Source organism: Vicugna pacos, chromosome 11 (assembly GCF_048564905.1).
Source record: "Vicugna pacos chromosome 11, VicPac4, whole genome shotgun sequence".
In the NCBI taxonomy this organism is placed as follows: domain Eukaryota; kingdom Metazoa; phylum Chordata; class Mammalia; order Artiodactyla; family Camelidae; genus Vicugna; species Vicugna pacos.
Genome location: NC_132997.1, coordinates 10,712,678 through 10,737,797, shown reverse-complemented (window position 1 = coordinate 10,737,797; position 25,120 = coordinate 10,712,678). Strand labels below are relative to the sequence as shown.

General features: G+C 39.1%; 1 long non-coding RNA gene across 1 annotated transcript in view; it reads left to right on the top strand.

The window, feature by feature from the left end:
- Positions 1–16,986, top strand: part of LOC140699631 (uncharacterized) — a 33,507-nt gene extending 16,521 nt beyond the window's left edge. The window contains exons 3-8 of the long non-coding RNA XR_012077867.1: positions 5,393–5,560; positions 6,112–6,255; positions 6,890–7,011; positions 8,039–8,266; positions 14,806–14,932; positions 16,713–16,986. This is a non-coding gene — a long non-coding RNA (uncharacterized lncRNA). The remainder of the gene's footprint in view (positions 1–5,392; positions 5,561–6,111; positions 6,256–6,889; positions 7,012–8,038; positions 8,267–14,805; positions 14,933–16,712) is intronic.
- Positions 16,987–25,120: the final 8,134 nt, after the last annotated feature.

Here is a 25,120-nt window from a genome sequence, read left to right as displayed (position 1 = left end):
AAAGACTATAGCCTGTTTCTTCCAGCGTCACAAGAAATTCTCATTGATCTATGTACATGTTCTATGTGCTTATTTTCTTTGGGTTTTTTTTAAGTGCTTGTTTCATTGTGGTGTGAATGAATGTTTAAAATTTCTGGATTTTGATCTTTAGAAAATGCTGATTTATCAGAACTGTTAAAAACCTGATTGTTCTTTGGTCCTTGTTTGGTGGGGCACCCTGTTGATTAATCTTGTCTGTTAAAGAGAGAAATTCTTCCTCTAGCCTGCAGATCATTGAGTATATGGTTTGCAGTATGCCTTTAAATTTCATTGAATGCATTGAACATGATTGTCCAGTGAATTTTGAGTTGACTCATAGTAATGACTTTGCTTTGTTTCTGTGGCTTTTACTCCCCACAAGAGCTTGAATTCTCTGTTGCATTTTGTATACGTGTTCTTCACAGTGGAAGACATTTTTTACAGAGGTGGTTTTTCCTAACACCTCTGAATGCCTTCTGTAATTGATACAACAATAATCTGTTATTTCAATGCTTAATTATTTCATAAACTAGTTTTTGGCTTAATCAGAAACAATGACAGAGTGATAATAAAAAATAAGAAAACTTTCCTTCCTTTGAAGAATAGAAATCAGGTGGTCAGGCTCACCCATGCTTTGTGCCTGACACACTTAATCTCATGTCATTGTGTATCATGATTCGGAGATGGAGTTGCTTCAGGTTTATTGATTTTTGTTTTAACATTTGTTTTGAATTCTTTCTCCAGGCTTATGTATCCTGTTGGGTTTGTTGAAACTGTAGAAGGGAAACAAAAGCTTTTTTTGGTTTCCGGAGGCCTGAGTTGCTGATGATAAAGAGTTGAGGGTGGGCTGAGGAACAGAGTGACACTCCCTCTGCTCCCAGCTGAAATTGATGAACAATGAAATCAATTAAGTGTATCGGTATTTGACCAATAGAAGTTAGCGAGCCCAAACTGGCTAGTTATGCCCAAAGAAAGTACTGAATTCACCTGCAGAATTAGGTGCTTTACCAAGAAGAAGCAGCTTAGAGCAATCAGAAAAATCAGTCCTATGATGAGATATAAAATAAATATAATATCTTTTATTTCTGAAACTTTTCTACGTTAAGTTGTGTAGAGCTAAAATTAAGTTTCAAGCACCAGGAGTTAACAGTGTGGGTGGTTCTGTATGATCATTATTCAGGAATGTGCCTAGACTCTGCTAGAGTGGCTGAAGCTGGCAGGAAAAGACCCAGAGCCAGGATTTGTCACCCTAGGGTGTCCTTCATAATGGTTCCATGTGGGAGCCCATGATTGGGTTAACAAATTTTAACAGACCCCAGCCGCCTGTCAAATTTAAGAAGAAAACGTATGCTTAGTAACTGCTTTGCAAGCAGGGCCCTGTGCATACTCACTCCTGTCTCCTTGCCTTAAAAAGCAGAGATAATGCTTTGCTTGCGTAGATGAGGTTTTGGATAGCACTCTGCTCATCGCAAAGCAATGACCCAGGCCCTCAGCTATAAAGGCTGGGCTTGTGTGCAGTTAGATACTCTATTATCCCCCAAACAAGGACCTAGCTGGTCTGGTGGTCTGCTTTGTAATTCACATGTCTAAAGGATGTATCTTATTCCTCTCACACCATGACTTCGCTAAAGATACACTAAGCCTTTGTATTCATGGTGGATTCTACAATCTCTGTCTCATCCTTCTTTCCCCAAGTTCCTGCTTACTATCACTCAACTGTTAATGACGTTTTCCTTTGATTATACACAATAAATATGGGAGCATTTGAGAGGCTCGTGGAGTTGGGTCCCTACGCCCTCTCGCTTTCTTGACTTTTTCCACAGAGTCTTGAGTATTCATTCCCTGTACGTAAGACTTCTGCCAGCCAGAACCCACAGTTCCAGGTGAGAAGGATGCAGGCTTTATCTCTCCTACCCGAGGGAGAGAGAGTAGAAAATTGAGATCTGCTCTTCCGTGGTCCCTTCCTGCCCCAGGTCTACTCCAGTTCACCTGCAGCCTTCTGGCCTCTGCTCACAGGGCCTCTGTCCCAGGACTGACAGCAGCCTTTTCTTCCCTGGTAAACATTTCCTGTGCCTTTTAGAAGTTGGTCTCTTCTGTGCAATACAACCCTGGCAGATGTGATGGTGGTAAGCATGCTGGTGGGCAGTCACTTGGGGACTGCCAGGAGCCATGCTGATTCTCCTGAGCCTCACATTCGGGGTTACAGAACTGTCGAGCAGCAGAGGAAGCCCTTTAACGTGAGGCCAGCTCAGCATTGCATCACTTTCATTTTATTTTTGAATTTTCAGTGGAGAAATTATTTGTAGCAAACTGTTCCAGATTTTTGGCTGCCTGCTTTCCTCACCACCATTTCCTTGTTGGCTCTGGTGCTTGTTTTAAGAACCAGGTTTCTTCTCTGGTTATTTCTAGCAGCTGGGCTTGCCGAATCCTTGATCTGCATTTGAAGCAGAATGCTTCTTCGTGATGTCAAGCTGATTTTCCTATTTCTGAATATTTCGTGTACACTCAGCAACCCTTTCAAGTGAAATGCTCTTGTCCAATTCTGTTAACCCACATTTGCCGATCTCCTGCTTTCATGCTGAGGGCAGTTTCTTCTTCCTGTAATAAAAGTTAGCAATTTGCATTTACTATTTGAAGGTTCTGGCCCTAGGTGCTTTTGTCCTTAACAGTTTTAATACAATTCACCCATTAAAATGTACAGCGGTTTTTACTCAATGCCCAGAATTGTGCATCGCAGTCAATCTTAGAATATTTTCATCCCCCAACAGGAAGCCCTGTATGCACAAGCAGTCATTCCCATCTTCCTCATCCTCCCCCAGCCCCAGGCAGCCACTGTTCTCTCTCTGTGGATTTGCCTGTGCTGGACATTTCATGTAAAACAAGTTATTTCATGTAAATGGAACTGTCTATTGTGACTGACTTCTTTCACACTGAGTAACTTTTTCAATGTTTTTCCAGGTTGTGGCCTGGGTCAGTACTCTATGCTTTGCTATTGCTGAATTATATTCTACTGTATATCCGGGCCCCACTGTTTACCCATTCATCAGGTGATAGTCATTTGTGTTGTTTCTGCTTTTTGGGTGTGAAGAGTAATGGCGCCGTGAATACTCCTGTAGGAGTTTTTATGTGGACATTTGTTTTCAGTTCTCTTACTTGGGTGACCAGAGAGCAGAAATGCTGGGTCATTCATAAACCAAATGTTCAACTCTCTGAGGACCTGCCAGGCTGTTTTCTAAAGTGGCCACGCTGTGTTACATCCTCACCAGTAAGGGCTGCGCGCTCCGCTTCCTCTGTGTCTTCATTAGTGCTTGTTACACTTTTTTTTATTATAACCTATTGTAGTGAGTGTGAAGCGGTTTCTCCTAGTGGTTTTGACTTGATTTCTTTTACAGCTAATGATATTGAACATCGTTTGATTGTGCTTATTGGCCATTTGTGTATTTTCTTTGAAAAATACATTTTCAGATACTTTATTCACATTTTAATTGAGTTCTCTTTTTCTTGTTGAGTTGTAGGAGTTTTTTCTTTTATTTTATCTGAATACTTAATCAGTTAAATAATTTGAAAAAATTTTCTCCTCTCTGTTGTTTTTTCACTTTCTGGATGGTGTCCTTTGAAGCAAATTTTTAACATTTGATGAACTCCAATTTATCACTGTTTTCTTTGTTCCTTGAGCTTTTGGGGTAATATTTAAAATCTGAGGTATTTTATTTAAACTTTTATATAAAAAATAACTTAATTCTTAAGACCGTTCTAGGAGATGGGTGCTGTGGTTGTCCACAGTCTATGGATAGGAGACTGAGGTGCAGAAAATTTCACTGAAATATCAGTGTCACAGCTACCCAGTGCTGTGGGATTTCAGACCCTCATGTTTGTCCCCAGCATTTGTGATCTTCACCACCATGCTCCACTACTGCCTGGAATCGTTAATGAAAAAGTTTTCCTTTTTTGATTTCTTGATTGTTTGTTTTCTCATTGGGGAACTCACCTCTTCATTTTCCTTGTAGAGATCTGTGTAGGTTTATTTTAGGTCTCATGTACTTATTTATTACTCAGGCTCCAGTGATGATTGTGCCTAGTTGATCTAATCAATTCATGCTCAAGTCTTTCCTGCTCATGACACTAAAAAGAGAGTCATGATTTACATAATGCTCAAAGAAGAATGTACTTGAGTGATTTTATTTTTCTAACCAATCAAACCAATCAAATAAAAACCCGGTGTTGGAACAGATTATTAGCCCTGCAGAATAGGGTCACTGTCTTCCTTGTGATTCATTTCTTTTGTCACAGTGTCTGGATAGTGCCTTGCTGTCCAGCAGTTTTGTGAGTATACGGTGCTCGTGAATCATTGTAAGGAAAGAATTTTGACAACAGACTGTGTTGTTCATTTCACGAGGGAAAAGATCATATAGAAATACTGCTCAGATTTATTTTAAAATTAAGCTTGGTGTTTTGAGAAGGGTTCAAGAAACCATACAAAAATCTTTTTCACTAATTTAAAATCTATCTTAGACACATTATGCTTACATAGCAGAGTAACTTATCAACTAGCCTTGACAAGAGGAGTGTATTATTGATTATCTATTTTAGTTGAAATATTCTACCTGGGATAAAGTAATCAGTGCCCATAAATGAACAAATATGTTCGTATTTCTATGCAACATGGGAGCAGACTTCATATCTTTCTATATAATATATATGACTGTGTGTTTTAATCTGTCTGTCAGTGTTTTTATAGTTTTTCAGCAATGTTGTAACTTTAGAATTCTTCCAAGGAAACCACCCCCAATTCTAGTGCAGTTTGTACTGTGTATCCTTTCTTATGCATGGGATTCCACTGTCCCCTCTGTGAGGAATTTCCTCTCCTATTGAGTTAGTAGCAGAGTTAAAGGAACTATGATTTCTAGGCCTTTGATCTCCATGTGTTTGCAGTTGGCTGTCAATCAAGATTTTCCCTTTCTTGAGTTCTCATTGTTCAATTAGAATTTTGGAAATAACAATTAATATGTTGCAACACTCTCCCTAGAAACTTGATGTGTTTGTGCTTTTCAGGTTCCAATTTAGGAAAATGTAAATGCACTCTTGTTTTTAAATAGTCCTTTTTCACTAGATATTTGTTTTCTTCTTTATAGTCAAAATAGTTTTTTCCCAATGAATGAATCGGTTTGCATGTTTTAAAAAATACCTTACTTTTTATATTTCTTATTCTAACAGGTATATTCATTGTACAGAATTTAGAAAATAAGGATAAACACAATTATAACTTAAAAATGGCCTCTAATCTCACCTGGAGATACAGTTGTAAGGTTTGAAATTGAGAATTACAAGTCCTCTCAAATTGTTCTTCTATTTCAACTACGGTTTGGTTACTGAGATCCTCGAATTCCCATATGAATTGTAGCAGCAGATAGTCAGTTTCTGCAGAGCAACCCACTGGGATTGTGATCGAGTCAACGTTGAATATATGGATCGCTCTGGGGAGCACTGCCATCCCAAGAATGCTGTCATTTGATCCAGGAATGTGCGTGGTGTGTCTGTCCAGGTATTTAGGTCTTCTTTAATTTTTTTTCAGCATTGCATAGAGTTTACATTGGATTATTTTACTATATTTTTTGCCTTTATTCTGAGGACAAGTGTGCAAGGTACCGGGATCAGAAGTGTATTGGAGCTCCGCAACTTGCTGCCACCGGACGCTGTGCTCTTGCTTCGCCCACTGTACAATGTTGCACAAAATAGGACCTAAGTAACTCTCTCTTGAAAGAATGATTATATGATTGCTGGATGATGCTTGAGAGTCCTTGTGATGATGTCTTTTTCCCAGAATTTCCCCTCTTCTTAACTATGCCCTTTCTCTTCCTTTCCTCCAGCCTGTGTTTCAGCCTGCCTGTGGCATTGATTTTCCTTGTCTGTGGACTCTTCCTTTCACTAGTTCATGATAAAGTTACATGTGAGATGTGGAAACTTGCTAGATGTCAAGAAAGAGCAAATCCATTGTATGCTAATATTTTTAGAGTGTGTTATTGTTTTATCGATTGAAATTAAATCAGGCTGACCCATTGAGCCATCCCCTGAGCTCTTTTTGCCTTCCTACAGGTGATACTGTTCTCGTTGCTACATGTGCCCTTCCCCCAGACTTGGTTTTGGAGTTGAGTAAGTCACCATCACTGGAGCCCTCTCTTTAAATGATGAAGAGAACATTTGCTCTTTCTCCCTGTTTGGGGACTTGGATGAGATGAGGTAACAGATAAAGAATGGAGCCCCACCTCATTCTGACCCCCGCTCTTTCCGTTCCTTTCTCCAGGGGAAGAGTACAATACAAAAATATAAAGATTGTGAGCTAATGAGATAGACAAGACAACCGATCATTTATTAAATACCCTTTCATGCCAGAAACAAATGTATTATACACACAAAAAGCACATAAAATACGGTAGTACTTTGGTTACAAACGTGGGTCCGAGTTCAAGTCCGGGTCTGGAGTGACAAGTCCTGTGAGATGGAGAATTGGTGGGTCGGCTTAGCCTCTCCTGGACTTGTTTTCTGTCCTGCAGAGATGGGGCTCGCTAGGCGTCCCTCCCCCGTAGAGGTGCTGAGGGCTGTAAAAAACGCGTGTAGGCAGACCGAGCACAGCTGCTCTTTCCTCGTAAGTGCAGGATAGCATAGCTTTTGCGGTGACGGCTTTATGACCACACCGTGTAGACTCTCAGTGCTCCAAAGGGATGCGTTGCGGATTGGAGATGGGATTCTCACTTCTGTAAATACCCAAGGATTGTGTTATTGGGCCTTGCTGATTTGACTCTATTCTTTAGAAAGTACATAATGTAGATATATTTTTCAAACATGCATGCTTTTTTTCTTTTATTATTTATAGTTCTACCCTCTCATCTCTTGGTGTGACTTTTCATGGAATCCAGGAAACAGTCCTAAGCTACCTGCCTCTTCACACTTCTCCGTGGTGGTTTCCTTCCCTGACTAGAAGAGGGTTTTGCATAGGTAATTTTGATTGCTCCCCTTCTCTTGGAGACTCTCTGTTTGTCTGCCCATCTCTCACCTGTCCATCTGTCCATTTCTCTACCCACTCATTCTTCTGACTTGTTCCAAGAAGCATTTCAGGCAGCTTACAGAAGAACAGATACCAAATAAACACGTGAGAAAATGGGGCCAAGTTCATACAGTGAGGCTAGGAGTTGAGCCTGTGTGAGATTTGCAGGCGTGAGACACACGCCTCTGCCTTGTGACTTATAAGATAGACAGCATCAATGTGCCTGAAGCTCCCAGCAGACACAGGGAAACAGGGTTTGTGGAAGATGCTCATTGGCTGTGAAATAAATAAGTGGCTTATTAGAAGCCCAGCTTTTCCAAATACTAAGGATTAGGAGAATATTTTAGTGTCTTCCAAAATCAAAGTATTGCATCTTTTCTTTTTCAGAGTTTTATGTATAGTTGGTTTACATTCTATACCTGGAAATTTCTCCAAAACTTCTGCCCACGTGAGTCCCATGACTCGGGAATGGGGTGGTTCTGCTCATTGACGGGTGTTGGCCAGAAACGGAAAATGGCAGCCTCAAAGGAGCCTGGGATTTATCAGTTATGTTTTTTCAGTGCTGTAGATTTCAGAAAATGCTTTCACCGTTTCTCTCCATCTGAGGAAGCAGCGTGCTCTCTTACCAGCATCAGAAGCTCAGGGCTACGGGATGGTGGGGTTTGACTGCACTGACGTGAAGACAGCTGAGCTAGTCACTGCAGGCTTGGTGCTTTCACGTAGTGCATTTCATGTTCTTTAATTGGTTTCAACAAGTAGTTAATTAACTGAGTTAATTAACATTTAATAAATATGATGCTTTGTTGAAAAGACAGTCATAGGCAGAATATAAGTTGTGAACACTTTAAAAACGGTTTCATTACTGAAATTTCAGTAGGGAAGATTCAGTTTATCTTATTTACGCCTCTCTTTAAAAGTAACAAAGAAACAAGACAGAAAAAGCAGAGGATGATTTCTATTCTTCCTCTCGGCTTGCAGGTGCCTTCACCTCCAGTGGCATCCATCCAGACATCAGCACTGACACTGGCCGTGCTCAGAATTAATTGCCTCAGCCCTGAAGACACAACTGACAAATAGAAGGGGGGGCGCCCTGTTACAGGGGGTGCTGTCACTTTGTGGGTCCTTATGTAACTGCGTGGTGTTATTCAGGATCGCCCTTTCTACACTGCGTGACGGTGCTGTGGTGTCTCCTAGTTATTTGTTTCTGTAAGTACTCGTGTGTTTTTTCCAATGTGTGGTACTAGACATCAAAAAATGCTTTTTTCAGGTGAAAAATAGTGTGTATTTAATATAAAAGTCTGAAAGAAGTGTCAAAAGTGTCTATCTTGTTCCCAGTACTCAGAGATAATAATTAACACTTTAAAATCTATTTTCTGTTCTTTTCATCAGTGTGTATTACCTCTGTCATAAAATCCAGCGAGCACTGTGTGCCTGTTTACTGTATGGAGACCTCCATTTTCCATTCGGCTTATTACACATTTTTCTACAATATTCTATCTCCACTGGCATGATTTTTAATGACCAGTATAGCATTCTGTCTTGTGGAGGCATCGTCCATTTTACTTTGGACTTAAATAAACTTTTAAACTCCAAGTATACTTAACTGAAATACTGAAAAGAGAACTGTGGTGGTACCGAAAGTCCCCTACTTCCCTTCCCCTTATTTCCAGAGAGTAAAAACTGCTGACAATGTGGAGTATGTATTTCATGACCTTTATGCCTATGTCATATATATATCACGAATATGAGAAATCTATGTATATGTGAGTGTATATATGCTTTATTGAAAAATAAGGCCATACTATATGTTTTCTGCAGCTCGGTTTATTCACTCAGGTATATATCATTGACTTCTTCCCCCTCTAGACTCACCCGGTCCTTTCAGATAGAGTAGAGGGTTTTCCTGATGTGCAGGTTTATTCTCTTGTGTAAGGACACCTTTCGTGGGAGAGTACTGTGGACAAGGCCTTGGACCACGCCGAAACGCCGGAACTTAAGTGCCCACAGCTCGCCGTGATTTACCGCATCATTGTCTTGATGGTAGACACTTAAGTTTTCTCCATCTTCCACTGTCAGAAAGGGTGTTTGACTGGAATCCTTCTTATACAAACATTCCTGTGATCTTGTATGAGTATTTCTTTAGTTAAAGTTTCTGGAAATTTAGTCCTTGGATGTGACAACTTCATAAATCACAGGCTCCTTTCAAGTAAATCTAGAAATTCCTTCTCCTGTGGGGAATGAAAAGATGTAGAATAACTTATGTAACCAATTCTCTATCGCTGGATATGATTTCACTTCAGCTTTTCTTCTCACCATTTTAAACAGTGCTGTGTAAATGCTCTGATGAGTACATCTATTTGAACTGATTTTTTCTAAATGAAACAATTCCTAAAAGTGGAGTTCAGCCTGTGTGTACACACGTTTTTCAGAGTTTACATATCCATTGACATGTCGTCCTCCAAAAGATCGCTCACAGTTTGTTCTCTCAAAGATGGACACTAGCTAGAATATCTTTTAAACATATGTGCCAATATGATGAGCAAAAGTGCTTTTTCATTGTTTTAATTTACACTTGATGACCAGTGAGGTATTGAGCATTTTTCACTCATTAGCCATCTGACTTTTAAAAAGTGAATGATCTCTTTTGTCCGTTGAACACATTTAAGTGAGGGAGCTTCTTGTTGTTTTGTGACAGCTCTATGTATATTATGAACATTAACCCCTTGTCTTCATCAAGATGTATCAGAGAGCTTTTCCTTGTAATTTTTTGCCTTTCATTTTGTTCAGTAGGTTCATTTTTGTTGTGGCCCAAAATAATCTTAAGAGAGTAAATGTCTTCTTTTTGGGTTTTATCCTTGATATTATTCTTAGAAATGCTTTCTTATAATGGTATAAATTTCTTCGGTAGGTTTTTTTAATCTCTAAGATGGAGATGATAATGGTACTTGTTATAGTGAGGCGAAGTTGAATTAATATGAGCAAAGAATTATATTCGCTGTTATTAGTACTTTCTAATATTCACATCACTTTCTGTAATTTTTCTTGCGGTCAATATGACTGGAATAGAATTTGTTCTTTCCAGGGGATTCTCTGATTGTCCCAAGACAATTATTGAATTCATACTTTGCTTTTTAACTTGAAATCCCACCTGTAAAGAATACTTATGTACACTAGAGTCTCTTTTTGAGCTCATGGTTTATTTCTGTCAATCTTACTTTCTTACTCTAGCACTATATCTTACATATTGTAAAAATTTATTTAATATCTGACAGTGCGATTTTTTTGATTCTCTTTACCATCCCAAATTTTCTTGGCTAGTATTATGACTTTATTATTCCTGAAGAATTCTAATATAATTTTTCAAGTTAAAAAAAAAAGAAGTGTTGTCATGGGATTTTTTAGTAATTTTGAATTATCTTTAGGAGAAGGTACATTTTTTCAAAACTGCTTTCCTCCATACAAAATGTTGATGTCTCTACTTTCACACCTCTTACTTTACCCCTCAGTACAGTCCTGTACTTTCTCCATGTACAACATGGGCATTGTTTTTGAGTTTATTCCAGATTATTGTTGATGATTTTGTTAATTTTTTAAGTGAGAATTTTTTGCTATTATATTTTTTAACTGTTAAAACTGACACCTAGGAAGGAAGATTCGGTTTGTAAATACTCACTTTGTGACTTCTCATTTAAAATTGTAAGTTTTAAGTACTTGTTACAGAATCCTTTCTTTTCTGTTTTTAAAAATTTGTTTCCAAGATTCTCAAAATGGTCATAGCTAAGTAGTATAGGTGAGGAGACAGATGGAGAGAGGTAGTGTGGCTCATGTACAAACTGTGAGCACTTTCATGGCTGCCTTTATGCTGGAAAAGCTGCTGAAGAGTCCAGGATAAACCAGGGGTGGCTTTGTATGCAGTTGAAAGCCAGCTTTCCTGCCTGGTGAAGCCTGGTGGGCATGGCAGGTAGATGATCAAGGTCGAATGGAGGTTATTGGCTGCACAGAGCGCTGTGTCTGAGAACTGGAGAATATCACCATGGGAAATGCTTGGTGCCAGGAACAATGCAGAGGAGCTGGGGACCCTGTGTGTTAAGGATTTTCCAGCCCTGGGAGTGGAAAGATCAGACTCTGCATTCAGATCTGAGTTTGAATTCATCCTCTTTAGTTTACTTGTCCTCTGACTTTGTTCAAGCTATATACCCTCTTTCACTTCCTGTTTTCTTATCTCTCAAAATAGGAGAATTACAGCCTGCTGCTAGATTGTTTGGTTAGGTTAAATAATTAGTGTCTATAAGATGCCACGTACAGTCACAAGCTCAGTGAGAAATGGGCTGTCGGCTGTTCTTCTGCAACTCAGTGCTTGACAAGACATGGGGGAAAGCCAGTCCCTAATTTGTGTGTGATGCAAGTAGGAACAGAATTAATGACTTGCCTTTCCCTAGCAGTACTCTTACAGCTTTGCTTCATTTACTTCTTTCCTCCTTTCCTTTCCCCTTTGCCGTCCTCCAACAAAAGAGCCTGAGACTCTCTCAGAATACTAGATTCAAATTAATTTAAAGGTTGGCTCATCCTCATGAAATGATAGTAACATAAAGGAAATCTGTGCACATCCCAGAATACATTGTATTTGATTTACACACACACGCGTGCACACACACACACACACAATCAGCCTCCCTCCCACTTGCAGAGGGAGAAGGATCACTTTTTCTGAGTTTTCACTCACTGAGCGTGAGAACAGTGTCTCTTACACAGACGTTCACCAGGCTTCGTGCATGGTGTTTTTAATTGAATTTCTGCTTTGTAGCCATAGATATAGTCTCCTAATAGAAGAGAGAAAGTGGAGACATAGACATTCTGCTGAGATATTGGTGTCATCATATTTTAGTTGGAAAGGACTTAAGACAGAATAGAGTCGTAATATTTTATGGGTGAGAATCCATGATGTTGTAACTTGGACAAGAACCTGGACCTTCTGCCATCTTGTCCACAAGGGTGAAGAGGCAACTGGGCAGGGAATGGTAGGGATCCTTCTTGCTTGAGTTCCATGTTCTTGCTAGTTTTCATTGCTCAGCTGCCTTTAGTTTATGTCCATGAGGCCTCTCATGGGAAGGTCACTCTGTCCTGATAGATTGAGTTTCTTATCAGCAAAAAGCTCTGGAGCCACTCATATTTCCCAGAGTTTTCTGCTGACCTGCTGACACTTTATATAATTGAGACCTAAGAAATTACTGAATATAAAATACTTATTGTTATTGTTTGCCCTCGAGTTCCATAGGAATGGGGTGCTGTCTCAGGCTGTCTAAAGCCAGATCCGAACAAAGATAGGGTGACAGGTTGTGCTGCTGTTTCTCCACAGTTGAAGGGGATTACCACCTTAGCTTTATATTCAAGGCAGATGAGTTCAAATCTTGCCTTTACCAGTTATTATCTTTGTGAATTTGGGGAGAAACTGTACTTTTTTGTGTCCAAATTTGTTTATCTGTAAATAAGTTCAGTATTTATTTTAAGGTTTCTGTTTTAGAATTGAATGAGCTAGTACTCTCATTTATACCTAAAATAGTGATCTCATGGTTCTATGCTGGTGCCTTGGTAGTTGATTACTAAGGGACTCCACAGTGAGATTGGGGGTGGGGGACCCTGGATAATAGAGCTTATATTCCAGGATACGCTTGTAAAAGACTGGATGTGCAGTGGATTTTTAGTAAATATCTACTCCTTTCCTAATCTGCATTGATTGTGTATATATCTTTATACAAATATATGAACAATTTTTATTGCAATTTAAATATCTTTGTAGTATTTACAATATCTAGCTATAAAAATACGTGAAATAAAATGATTTGAATTTATTTTCTTTTGAATAAGCAAAACAAAATAAAATAGAAAAGAAAAAAGTTTTGAAGGAGTAGAAATAATTTTATTTCTGTGGAATCAATTCCTTATAATAGGTTTTTTGTTCGTGTTGTTAAAAAGCATATAAAATTGATAGGTTGTGACATACTGGAAATGAGGAAACAGGGGAGACATACTACCTCTAAGGCAGTCAATTTGTTACCAAGTCCAAACTCATTCTGCTTGCTGCATGACAGGCCAATAAATCGGGAGATGAGATGTTGGAGTAAGGAAAAGAGACTTTATTTGAAAAGCTGGCAGGCCCAGAAAATGGCATATTGTTATCCAGTAGAACTCTCTTCCCCAGGGCAGAATTCAGTCTCCTTTTATACCAAAAACAGGCGGGGATGTGGCTGGTTGTTGCAAACTTCTTGTTGTATGAATTGTTTGTCCTTGAAATCCTTTGTTCCTGCAGCTGTCCATGTGGGTCAAATTATGGTGCCCCCGTATAACCTCCAAAAAAAAGAAAGGTTATTCAGTATTTTACAACTTGCCATCTATACATAAGTGTAGAAGAGCAAATATTCTTAAAGATCAGAGCCCGGAGAATAGGCCCTCCTTTATATTTCAGGCTAAAGGCAACTTTCTTTTACAAAAGGTGCAGAAATATCAAGTCTGAGCCTAGAAAACAAGGTACAGGATTAAAGCCAAACGAACACATCTAACATGGAGTGAAATTTGTTCTTTCTATTACAATTTCTTTTTCTCCCTCATAAATAATTTTACTAAGAAACATGAGTAATTTTTTTATTTTTGCTTCTTAATAAAGGACTACAACTATATTTTAGTGAGCACTGATGCTGTGCGTGCTTTGGGGTCACAGCAAACTCTTATTGGGGGTGGTCGACCCTGCAACATGCCTGATGCCCCGTGAGTGTTGGTGAGGGTCCCCCTAACCAGGGGCTCTCTTCAGGAACCACCATATGGGCGTTGACCTCTGGCACCTCTTTTTCAGCTGCAGGAAATTTTTTCAGATTCTATGATAGAAAAATCACTCCAGCTGGGGATAATCAGGGAATAAAGGAAGAGGAAATGGGCTTGAAGTAGAGTAGAAGAGAAGGACAGAAGCTCAGGGAGCCTGGGGGCTTGGCAGCGGGGCCTCAGGGGAGAGAGGAGCAGAGGTGTGGATGGGACCGGCTACGGAACCAGCTCCTGCTGCTTTCCCTGCACCCAAGCCACACAGCTTTTAATAGGGCCCAGGACTCTCTCCTGTCTGGATGTCACTCTGGGCAGAACCTTGAGAATCGAAGGTAAGGGGTGGGCAGCACTCACCTAGGGATTCACTGAGGAATTTGTTCAAGTCCACATTGACTTTTCCAGTCATGTGCCTTCACCTGTTCTTTATCTCAGGATCTGAGAAGCAGAAGCAAGGAACTCAGGGAGAGATCCAGGAAGATATCTGACTGTGTTAAGAGACGACAGTCACAGTGACACTGGGAGGGAAGTCACTTGCAGCAAAGTAAAATAAATTCACAACTATTGCATCAGAGCTGCAGGTGTGAGAGAGCCTAAGCCTGTCTCAGAGTGCAGGGGACAAGCGGAATGGAATGGTAAAATTAACACTGACAATTGAAATTTTGTTAAATAGCCTGCTACTTTTAATTTTATCACTTGAATGTATGCAGGTGTATTTCTATGAGCATTTATAGGTTCACACAACCCCACCAGCCCCTCTTGCCCCCATGGGGGATGGGATTTCTCAAGCACAGTGCCCCTCCTGCTTGCTTGGGCCACGCTGCGGGTCCTCGCCTGGGGACGGACTGCTACAGGACACTGAGTCCCCGAGGCACGGCCTGGGATACATGACAGGAACATCTGTGCTCTTGGCTGACGGCCTCCATTTCCCCCTGCAGTGTAAGAATGCCGGTGACTCAGTTAGAAGCATGCATCCAAGCCATCCTTCCGTGTCATCACCATCTAGAAGCGGTGCCTGAATCTTCTGAATTTCTGCAGAATGTGGTTTACAATCACCTTCAACAAGTGAGTGTGTGTCCTCTTTCAAGTGGAGGAATTACTGCCGTTTTCCTGGAACTTACCACTAGCCCATCAGATTTTTCTGTGCTAGGATTCAGTATGGCCTGCTTATAACTCTGCAGTCAGATCTAGAAACCCTGATGAAGAGGATTATTTATTTTCTTTCTTTAGATGATAGTATTTTACTTTCAAAATTCTTAGTTTTCAGTTCTTGGAGGAATTTTTTCGGGGGTTGGAGAAACAACTTTGCTCTTACCATCTTTGTTACCTGTTGCTATATGCGTCTCACCTGTCTTCTGTCACTTGTGAGGCGGTTCCATTTGTGACCCTGTCCGGGTTGTTCATAGTATAAAACATAAAATCTGTAAAAGTACAGTCCCTTTTACTCCGAAGACATTCCACAAATACTCCTTTAATCTGGGTGTGGTTTTAAGAAGACACAAACTTTAGAATATATACTTGCAGGTTGCCAGTGCAAAATCCCCAAATTAATAGTCGAGCGCAACATCTAAAATCTTTCTAATGTACCATGGATTTGTATGGATAAGTGAATTAGTTTGCTAAGAACTCAATCCTCCCAAGCTGATGCTCTGCCAGATGGTGGGGCCGAGGAACGAGGGCGTGCCCTGCCCTTCCTGAGCTGATATTTTCATGGCAAAGACCTTCACCAGGTGAAGAAATTGAAGTTTCTTCTAAGAACAGTGGGTCTGAAAAGAGTCCAAAAAGCGTGGGAGTGACACAATCCCATTTGTCTCAAGGAGGGGAGAGTGGCTGTGGGGCCACTTGGGAGACTCATGAGTCCTGGTGGGCAGTGTTGTTGGCTTCCACTTGAGCGGTGGGACGGTCAGTGTGTAAAAGCGAACATATTGAAGGCATGTTTAGATGGTAAAGAGGAAAGGGTCAATGCTTTCTGTGAAGGTAGGATGGAGTAAGGCCCAGGTTTCTGGGTGGATTAATGAGTTAAATAATGGTCCTGCTGTGTTCTGAGGAGGGAAAGCTGCAGAGGGAGTTCTGGGGGAAAACTGATGAGTTCAGCTGTTGGTAAAGTGAAAGGCTCTTAGATGCGTGGTCTGGGAGCTCTGGTAAGAGCCAATAGTGAGTAGGGGGTGGGGGGGAGAGAGACTTTCAAATCATTTTGTCTTGTGAATATACATATAAGAATGAGTAATGACACAACCCCTCTATATTCTGGATTTAAAAGCCAGTAACATTTTGCTATATTGACTGCAGGGGTTCTTAATTTTTTAATAGAAATAAAATAAATAGAAACAAAATAGTGGAGTTAATGAATATCTTAGAGTTGATGTGTGCCCTTGTATGTATTTTCATACCTCATCTGTTTATAAACATAATCTACAAAAAGTTAACTTGCTTAGCATAAGAGTTAAACAGAGGGACGTGACACACTCTGTTGGTGGTTCAAGGTGATTTCTTAGGCAAATTATGTAGCCTCTATCTGCCTTAGTTGCATCTTCTGTGACGGGCCCCGGGCCCCTCATCACAGCTGATTTCCTAGACTAGATGTTGGGAGGGAGGCTGCTGAAGGGAGTAAGAGGTGGCAACTGCTAGGGTCACTGAAGAGAGAGACAAAAACAGATTAAAGCCGAGAAACTGAGTGCTAATACCCTCAAAGGAGAAAGAATCCCTCAGTTTTTTGAGCCACTTAGCGTAAGGGAAAGAAAATCATGTGGATCCAAAGCTCTTGAGCATATGAGTATTGTGGGTGGGAGGGTTTCATCAGAAAAGGGTTGAGAAAAGGCCTTTTGGTTTCCCTTTACGTTTCCAGTAAGGATGAGGCGCAGAAGAAAAACCACCCGCTTCACTGTAGAAGGTGCTGTTTTGTGAGAAACTGACCAAAGGTTGGAAACCAGTCATCAGTGGTGCTGGCAAAAGAAGAGACTTCTGGATTGGGTGGGGCACTTGCTGTGACTTCCAGGTGACCTGCTGGCTGGGGGCTGTGAGGCGGGCAGTAGGTTTGCAGTGTGACCTGGGCATAATCTCTGGCATTGAGGCTGCTGTTCTGACTAGCAGAGCTGGGCAGACACCGTCCTAATGGGGCTGCTCGGGATGAGGTCTGGGACACCTGCCGTGCTGAGGGCGAGAGGAGAGCTCTCCTGAGGTTGTGTCCCTGTGAAGATTAGAAACGTCCTCCTGCAGGGGAGGAAGAGCCTCTGAGCAGCATGCCAGATGCACAGGCAAGACCAGCCTGAGCATGGAGATTTCAGGAAGCCGGAATTCATACAGGCCCGAACAGCCTTGTTCCTGAGAAACTGGAGGGAAAAGAGGCTGCAAAAGCATGCTAAGTTCAGACACTGTGGTGTGTCATGAGTGATAGGAAAAGACTGTTCAGGCAGCCACGAGAGAACCCTGTGGGTGTCCCAGTTGGGCGTCACACAGGAGGGAGGAGCAGAGTTATATACTGTGTCACTTATTAGCTGTGTGACTTTGAGCAATATCACCCCACCTCTCTGTATATATATCTACATCTGTAAAGTGACACAGTGACAAGCTCGTGTCATCAGAATGCTTAGTTTAGCTCTGATCCCCTTTGTCCAGTCCTGTCAGTGCTGCCCTGCAAGGTTCTGCAGCGGCTGCTCTTGCCCTGCGATGGGAGGGCATAAAAGGGCATTGTAGCACCCGAGGGCAGGAAGGGGTTGCTTTAAAAGCAGACATGTAGCCTCCTGCAGCTGCAGACCTGCAGGCAGTTTGGTTTATATTCTTGGAGAGGACTTTGGAGGCCTTTGCATCGACTTAAGACATGTTTTCCCTTGGGGACCTGATTTGCCTTTGCAGATTATTGTTGAAGATTTGGGCTTCTGGCAAAGCTGTTTTCAGAGATGGGTATATACGTAAAATATCATATAAAATAAAATGATTTATTTAACGTGTGCGACTTTGCAGCTGTTGGGAACAGCTCTGTTGGCCTGGTCTCCATGGAGGACACCAAGGATCAGCAGAGTATGCGGGAGGGAAGGCAGACTGCAGTGTTTCTGCGGGGGGTTCTCCCCAGCATGGTGCTCTGCTGAGTTGACTCTTCTCTGAGTTTGGTTGCCAGAGGAGCAGACAGCAAAGTAATGAGTTCTGGAGGGATTGTATAATGACAGGAAGAAATAGGAACCTGGAGATTTTCCGGACTAAAACACGCTTTTGGTTCCTGATTCAGTGTGTTCCATTACAGAATTGATGAGTTGTGTCTATTCTGGAACGTCATTGAAATAAACGTTCAGCCTAAATGTTAAGGGCTTTGATTTATTTGGCTGGAGGACTCGAGCCGGGATGACAGCATCTCAGATCACTCTGAGGGACTGCCCCCAGGAGGTAGGGGAGGAGCTAGGATATATAGAATCTTTACAACAAAGACCAGGTAATTGGAACAATAAAATTTTGCTTGTTATCTAAAGAAAACCAGATATCTCAAGTTCAAGTATTTACTGCTTTTCTATGTATGGTGGGAAGCAAACATTTGGGTCATTGAATTCATTCCTTTGGCAAGCACCTGGCTATCTAGGGCCAGTATCCTGTCCTTTCTTGCTCTGAGTCTGCTCGGAGGGCACCACTTTGAGTGGTTGAGAGGCCGGGCTGCAGGCATGTTCGCTGGGGGTTGGCAGCAGCCGCTTTTGACTTGGATTCAGCATTCTTTGTTTACTGACATGGTTGCAGTATTTTCATGCACATTGTAGTATTTTCATTCACAGTGTTCCCCCTTGGTCCTAAATTCGACCAATATTTTGAGAGACATTTCATGACGAATTTTGTCCCACGGTGCTAGGATGGCTCATTCCAAGTTCAGGTGAAAAATCTTCTGAGTTGCCATTCAAGGTGTTAGTTTTTTTATCAGGCCCTGTTGATACTAAAAGTTCTCTGGATCACCTGTCTTACTAGTCTATTATGATCCAGGAAGTGTTTAACCTTCTTTGCTCATTTCCATACCTAGAATCACACTATTATATTTATTTTATTCAGGGTTATAAATTTTATCTGTTTCTTCAAGATGTTTAGCCATCATCAATCTTGTGGGCCTAGTTACACATTGGGAAATGTAACAGACAACAATTTTATAAAATAGACAGGATATAATTAATAAAGCTAGTAACGTTAATAAAGTCATGAGTAAGAATTTAATAGTCGAGAAGTTGTATTTTTGGGTTAAAATTTTGCTTGTGTTTCTGAGTTTGATCCTATGAAAAAGTTCATATTTATGGTCAGGGTCAGGGCAGGTATTAATTGGCCAGGTGAAATCTCCCACCTTGTAAGATCAACAGTGGCCTAAACAGAACTATAATTTCTTTTTAGAATAACGTTTCTGAGGGCTATCTAGTTAGAGCCTTGGAGTAGGGAAACCCACCAAGGTAACACAGAAGTACTAGACATAGGTAATTTATCATAAACTTAACAAGTGGAGTAGTTCATAATCAAAGGTTGGAGAAATTATCAAAGTAATTTTTATACAGTCCTGGTCCGGTGTCTTGGGACAGCTGTCTGGCTCAGATGTCGTCTTCTTCTCATCCTGGTCTGGAAGCTTTTTCTCCATTTGGGCATTGTTTTAAGGTGAGCAGCGCTCTATAGGCCAGTGCACTGCAGGGGATGTTTCAGATAGGAAATTAATCCGAGACTCCGTTTCCTTCAGCTTTGGTTTGTATGGTCTAGTTAAGAGTACCTGAAAAAGGGTCTTTCCATTCAGGTTGGAGACAGTTCTTTAAGTCATGCCTGTTGCAGTATGTATAATCCCCTGGCTGCAGGACATGGGGCATTGGAACTTTACCCAAGGATAGATTACTGAGCTTCAGAAACAAACCTAGAGTATTCTTTTCATAATTCAATTAAACTGTACAGTAAAGTGACATAACAGCAAGGAATGATCTGGGAAGTGTCTTAGTAAATATGGACCTCAATTAAAAAAACTAGAATTTAATATCCACTAAAATATAATTTTTTTCTCTCTAAAGTTGCCCTCAGTTTTCTCAAATATAGCCAAATCAAGATTAATTTCTTTACAAGTTAAATCTGATTATTTGATCATATAGGCTTTTTAAATTGACTGTGTTGGAAGTTTTAATACGGAGTCTCAGGGTAGAATGTTAATGAGGTTTTCTAAGACCAAGAAAGCCACGTCAAGGCTTTTCATGAATTTTTGCCTTACAGATTTAGGTAAATTCTTTTCTCTTTAAAATCCTTAAAATACCTTTATACTCCTATATCTCTTAGGAGATGATCTTTCTAATTTGTCTGATAGAGCCACTGGGGACCTAAGTATTTTTAGTCTTTTGAGGGATCAGATAGAGAGAAAAGATAACTGTTCCAAGTCTGTATACATAGGTATAATTTATCAAATTGCTGTGAACCATAACTAGCTTAAGGAGAAGAGATTCTTTATGTCTTGGAAACAGGTTAAAAGCCAGTAGTATTTGAAACAAAATCAAAAATTATAACCATATTCACCAGGTTACTCAGTCCCATGTAACTAATTCTTTTAATGAGAGTTTTCATTAGAACTTTAAAATTTCTTACCCAGTTTAGTTCAGTGCTGTAGTTTGAAATTTATTAGAAATCAGTAAATCTCCTTGAAGAGAAAGCATTTTGCAAAACCATCAGAAGAAAACAATTAACTGTCTATAAATGATAAAATATTTAAAAGCATGGTTAAACACCGTTACACTATAATCAATAAAGAAACCTGTTCACTATACCCATAATTATCACTGGTAACATTTCAGATAAACCAGAATTTTAGGGAGTCCATATAATTTCTACAATACCTATATTAATAATATTTCTCATTCAATATAACCTTAGAAGTTTTATGATTCATTTGACAATTCCATGTTATTTAAAATGCCAAATGAAACTTTATAGTTAAAAATCTCTCTTTGGGATGTTTCAGGGGCCTTCTGTAGCATCCCAAACTTAACTAGAGATTAAAAGAATTTTAATTAATTAAATTAATTTTAATGTAATTAATTATAATTTTATATTTGGGGAGCTTTTTGAAAGATTTCAGAACACTTGATCAGATAAACATATAGATCACTGTAAAGTAGTACTAATTCATTAACAAGAAAATATGTCAAAGGTAAAGGCAGAACAGGTCAGCTAAGAGGTATAAGAAGTTTTACAATCTGTTACTGAAGGTGGATTAATATTTTAAGAAAATTTTTTCCTCTTAACAGAGAGAAAACCAAATCTAATCTTGTACCAGCTTACTTCTAAGATTCATTTACGTTGCCCAATTTGATTCTAAACTTAGCCAATTCTGACCTCGTACAAAACTTTCCTCAGGGTTCCTTTTCCACAAGCCTTCCACAGCTTTCTATACTTATATTAGTGTGTCCCTTATTTTGTCTTCCATTCAGAAGTAACCAGCTTCAGGAGAAATTCACTATTTTTCATTAACAAAGTATAATTCCATTCTTACATCTTCCTTTACACATTTATATTACTTTCCTAGGATACTGAGATCATTCCCTTACTAATAGAGACCATTTCTGTGTGGCACCAACCATTGATTAATATTTCTAAACACCTTTAGTTTCACTGTAAGAGGAAGTTAAATGTTAAGTAATTCATATTTCAATCTTATTTTATCTGACAATGGCATAGATATTTAATAAAATCTTGTCATTTAACTTAATTTAGCACAACTCTAGAATTTAAAGATATCAAACATTTAGAGATTATTTAAGCATACATTTTAAAAATATATTTTAAATATTTACCCAAAGCTCTCATCTCATTTGCATTTAATTTACTTAAAATTTTACCACAGCACATTACTGTTATTTTTTTTGACAAATCTGCAACAGATATAACAGGATCTTATTTGACTTTCATTAAACCTAGGTACAGTAAAGGTATTATACATAATATTGATGACTTTAAAGATGTCTATATTAATTAGAACATACTTAAACTAAACAATAACAAATATTATCTTAATATTGAATATTTTCCAATTCACATGACGCTGAAAGTCAATTTGTTAAGTTTTTATTATAAAAATACTTCATTTTTAAGCTCGTATATTTTTACATCAATTAAGCAGAGCTCTTTGACTTTGAATTTTTTTTTTAGCAGTAGAAATATCTCACTTCTATAATCTGTACGCAGGCTTATAAAAAGACAAAAGCTAGAGATCTCATAGATTCACTTAAAAACTTACTTATAAGATATTTATAATAATAGTTGGAGTAAGCTGAATTTGCTTGCTCAAATCACTAAGGCTTACTATTTATGAAACAGATAGTTAAGATTTCTTCACAAAGTCTGAAGGACCCGTCAGAGTTCTGAGTTCTAAAATGCCAAAAATTTCTTGGCCTCAAGTTTTATTTCGTTGAGCTAATTAAGCTCAGTCCTAGGTCACTGTTTGTTGTATTTATATTTCTGATCTTCAAGACAAAGACACTCTCTTCCATGTCCCCAGAGAACTGCTCTGTCACCCAGACCCAATTTTATCTCCTTAATTGGCATTTTTGTATCAGTGAGAAGAGCTGTAAACAAAGAATTCCATGTAATAAAACTTTAAGGTTTTCTTTATTATGTCTTCCAAAGCTTGCATAAGGCATTTATTAAGGTCTCTTTTCCTTGAGTTATAAGTTAAACCCAGGGTAAACCTATATTTTTTTATTAGCCACTCAAATTAGCTTTTAGTTTTACGTTATATTGGATGGCTCATGTAACTATATTGGTTTCCTTTAATTTGTTCAATTAATATTTTCAGAGGGACAGATATATGCCCAGCCTTATAATACCAAGAAGGGGAAGCGTTTTTCCACTGAAACATATCTATCCCACAACATAAGCAAAAGGTTTATACAAAGACCATTTAAATATACCAATTTCACAAACTTTTATCTCAATTTTATTAAATCTTATAACTTTAATTTTTATATTTATTAAGTTTAATCAATAATTCTTATTTCTAGAAGGAGTGCCAGAAAACTTTTTTTTGTGTGTTTGCATTATATATAATTTTATAGAAGTCTCTAGGATGCCCAAGTTTCAGCCAAAGAGCTTAGGCCCTTCTCGATTTTTAATTTCATTAATTGGTCTGTTGTCCCAATCATTGATCAAGTATTTCAGTCTACATATAAATATATTTTAAACTGTGGTAAATAAAACGGACTTGTTTAAAGTTTATTGTTGGGGGGGAGTAGGTGATCTCTTTGGCCCTTTTTTTTTTAACTTTACATAGTGTAGTATCAAAACCCTGTATGTAAATCCAAAAATGTCCATTTTATTTATCTCATTCAAAATAACCATATAAAAATATTTATCGTTTTGGGATAAGCTACTTATCTGTTTTTTCGACATTTTTACAATCAATTTTCCAGTTATTCAACCTACATAACATTAATTATTCTAAGTTTTTATTAGCATCCCTAGAAACATTTATCAGAAAGGAAAAACACAAATGTAGCTTTTCAAACCAGTTATATTTTTTTATCTGAGTTCTTAGGTTAACCATTAGATATATTTTTCTGCATTTAAACTTTATTTTAATAGGTACCAATAAAACAGCTGTTTATAATGAGATCTCTTTAAACTTTCACCAATTAAAAAGTTTTTCCAAATTAAAAAATCCATCATATGGCCATCAAATTATATACAAATATATATATATATATATATATATATATATATATATATATATATATATATATATAGTGATTTTATACCAATAAGATGAAGAGGCCCTTCCACATGAGAGTCGGGGTGTTGCCTAAATAAAATTCAAAGGTTTACTCTCCAAAAGCTTAAAGCCTTCGTGGTCCAGGCTGATGCAGCAAAGTTTAAGATGGCAAAATATCTGAAAATTGGTACAATCAAAGAATTGCTTAGAATCCCAATTTATTTGTGTGGCCACCATATGTACACAATACTTGAAACTTTTGTACGGCAGAGTCCAAGGTTTCCTTTAAAAACTAAACTAAACATATATATACTTACATACACACACTTAAAACACCCAGAGAAAGATAAAACATTTACATTTCAAGGACACAGGAAGAGAAATCCAAGTTCCCCCTAAAGGGGATTTTGTTTTTATAAGTTCAGAATTCCAAAAAATGTTTTTATCAGGCCTGGTTATTTTCAGAGTGAGTTTTTTTTTTTTCTTATTCCCGATTAATGTTGTAAGTTTTGTATGTACATAAATCTGGCTGGGGTAATAGTTGGAGACTGGCAATCTGTCATTTCTTTTTCTTTTCTTTTTTGTTCTTTATTTTTTTTGAAAGTTCTATTCCCCATTGTAAGGTCGGGTTCTCAGAATAAATTTGCTAGTAAGATTTCCCACAGGGACAACTCTGTGGCATGAAGCCTTTGTCTCTACCACTCCTGGAAGATTCTCTGTCACCCGAGAATGCTGTTACCAGCCAGGAGGATGGTCCGAATTTTGGAGTTGAAAATTTCCTCATAAGAGTTTTACTTTTATCCTGAAAAATTCAATGGAGGTAACCAAATTGAGGAAAATATTAGACCAGCCACTTACCTAACCACTCAGTCCTGAACCCAGTGTCTTTCAACTTGGACCCACTCGGGATGTCTCCACTGGGTGAGTATTTTCCTCATATGTTTCCACCAGCCCCACTTTGGACATATCCTCAAGGTGGGTATTTCCTGTTATCTTTCAAACAGGCCCCACCCAGTATGTCTCCACTGGGTGGGTAATTCACCTCAGTTTCTTTCAACTGGAGGGCCACGCACCTGGATACACCGCCAGATAAAACTTAGGATCATCAACCAATATGTGAGATCTGAGAACCAGGAGAGACTCAGCAAAATTCATCTGGACTCCCCGAGGAGGCGGATGGGCACAAAGGGCCAGTGCTGGTAGCAAGGCTTCGGTTACTCGGAGAGTTCAGGTGGAGAGAAATCTGCTGTGGGTCCCTTCATGGTGTCCAAAACTGTTGACTGAAATACATGTGCAGCTTTAAAGTTAAGAGTTTTGTTTTATTTGGCGGGAGGACTCGAGCCGGGATGACAGCCTTTCAGAACTCTCTGAGGGACTGCTCCCAAGAGGTTGAGGAAGAGCTAGGATACATAGGAGCTTTACAACAAAGACCAGGTTGTTGGAACAATAAAAGATTACTTGTTATCTAAAGAAAGCCAGGTGTCTCAAGTTCACGAATTTAGTGATTTTGTATGAATGGGAGGAAGCAAATATTAGGACTCACTGAATTCATTTTTTAGACAAGCACC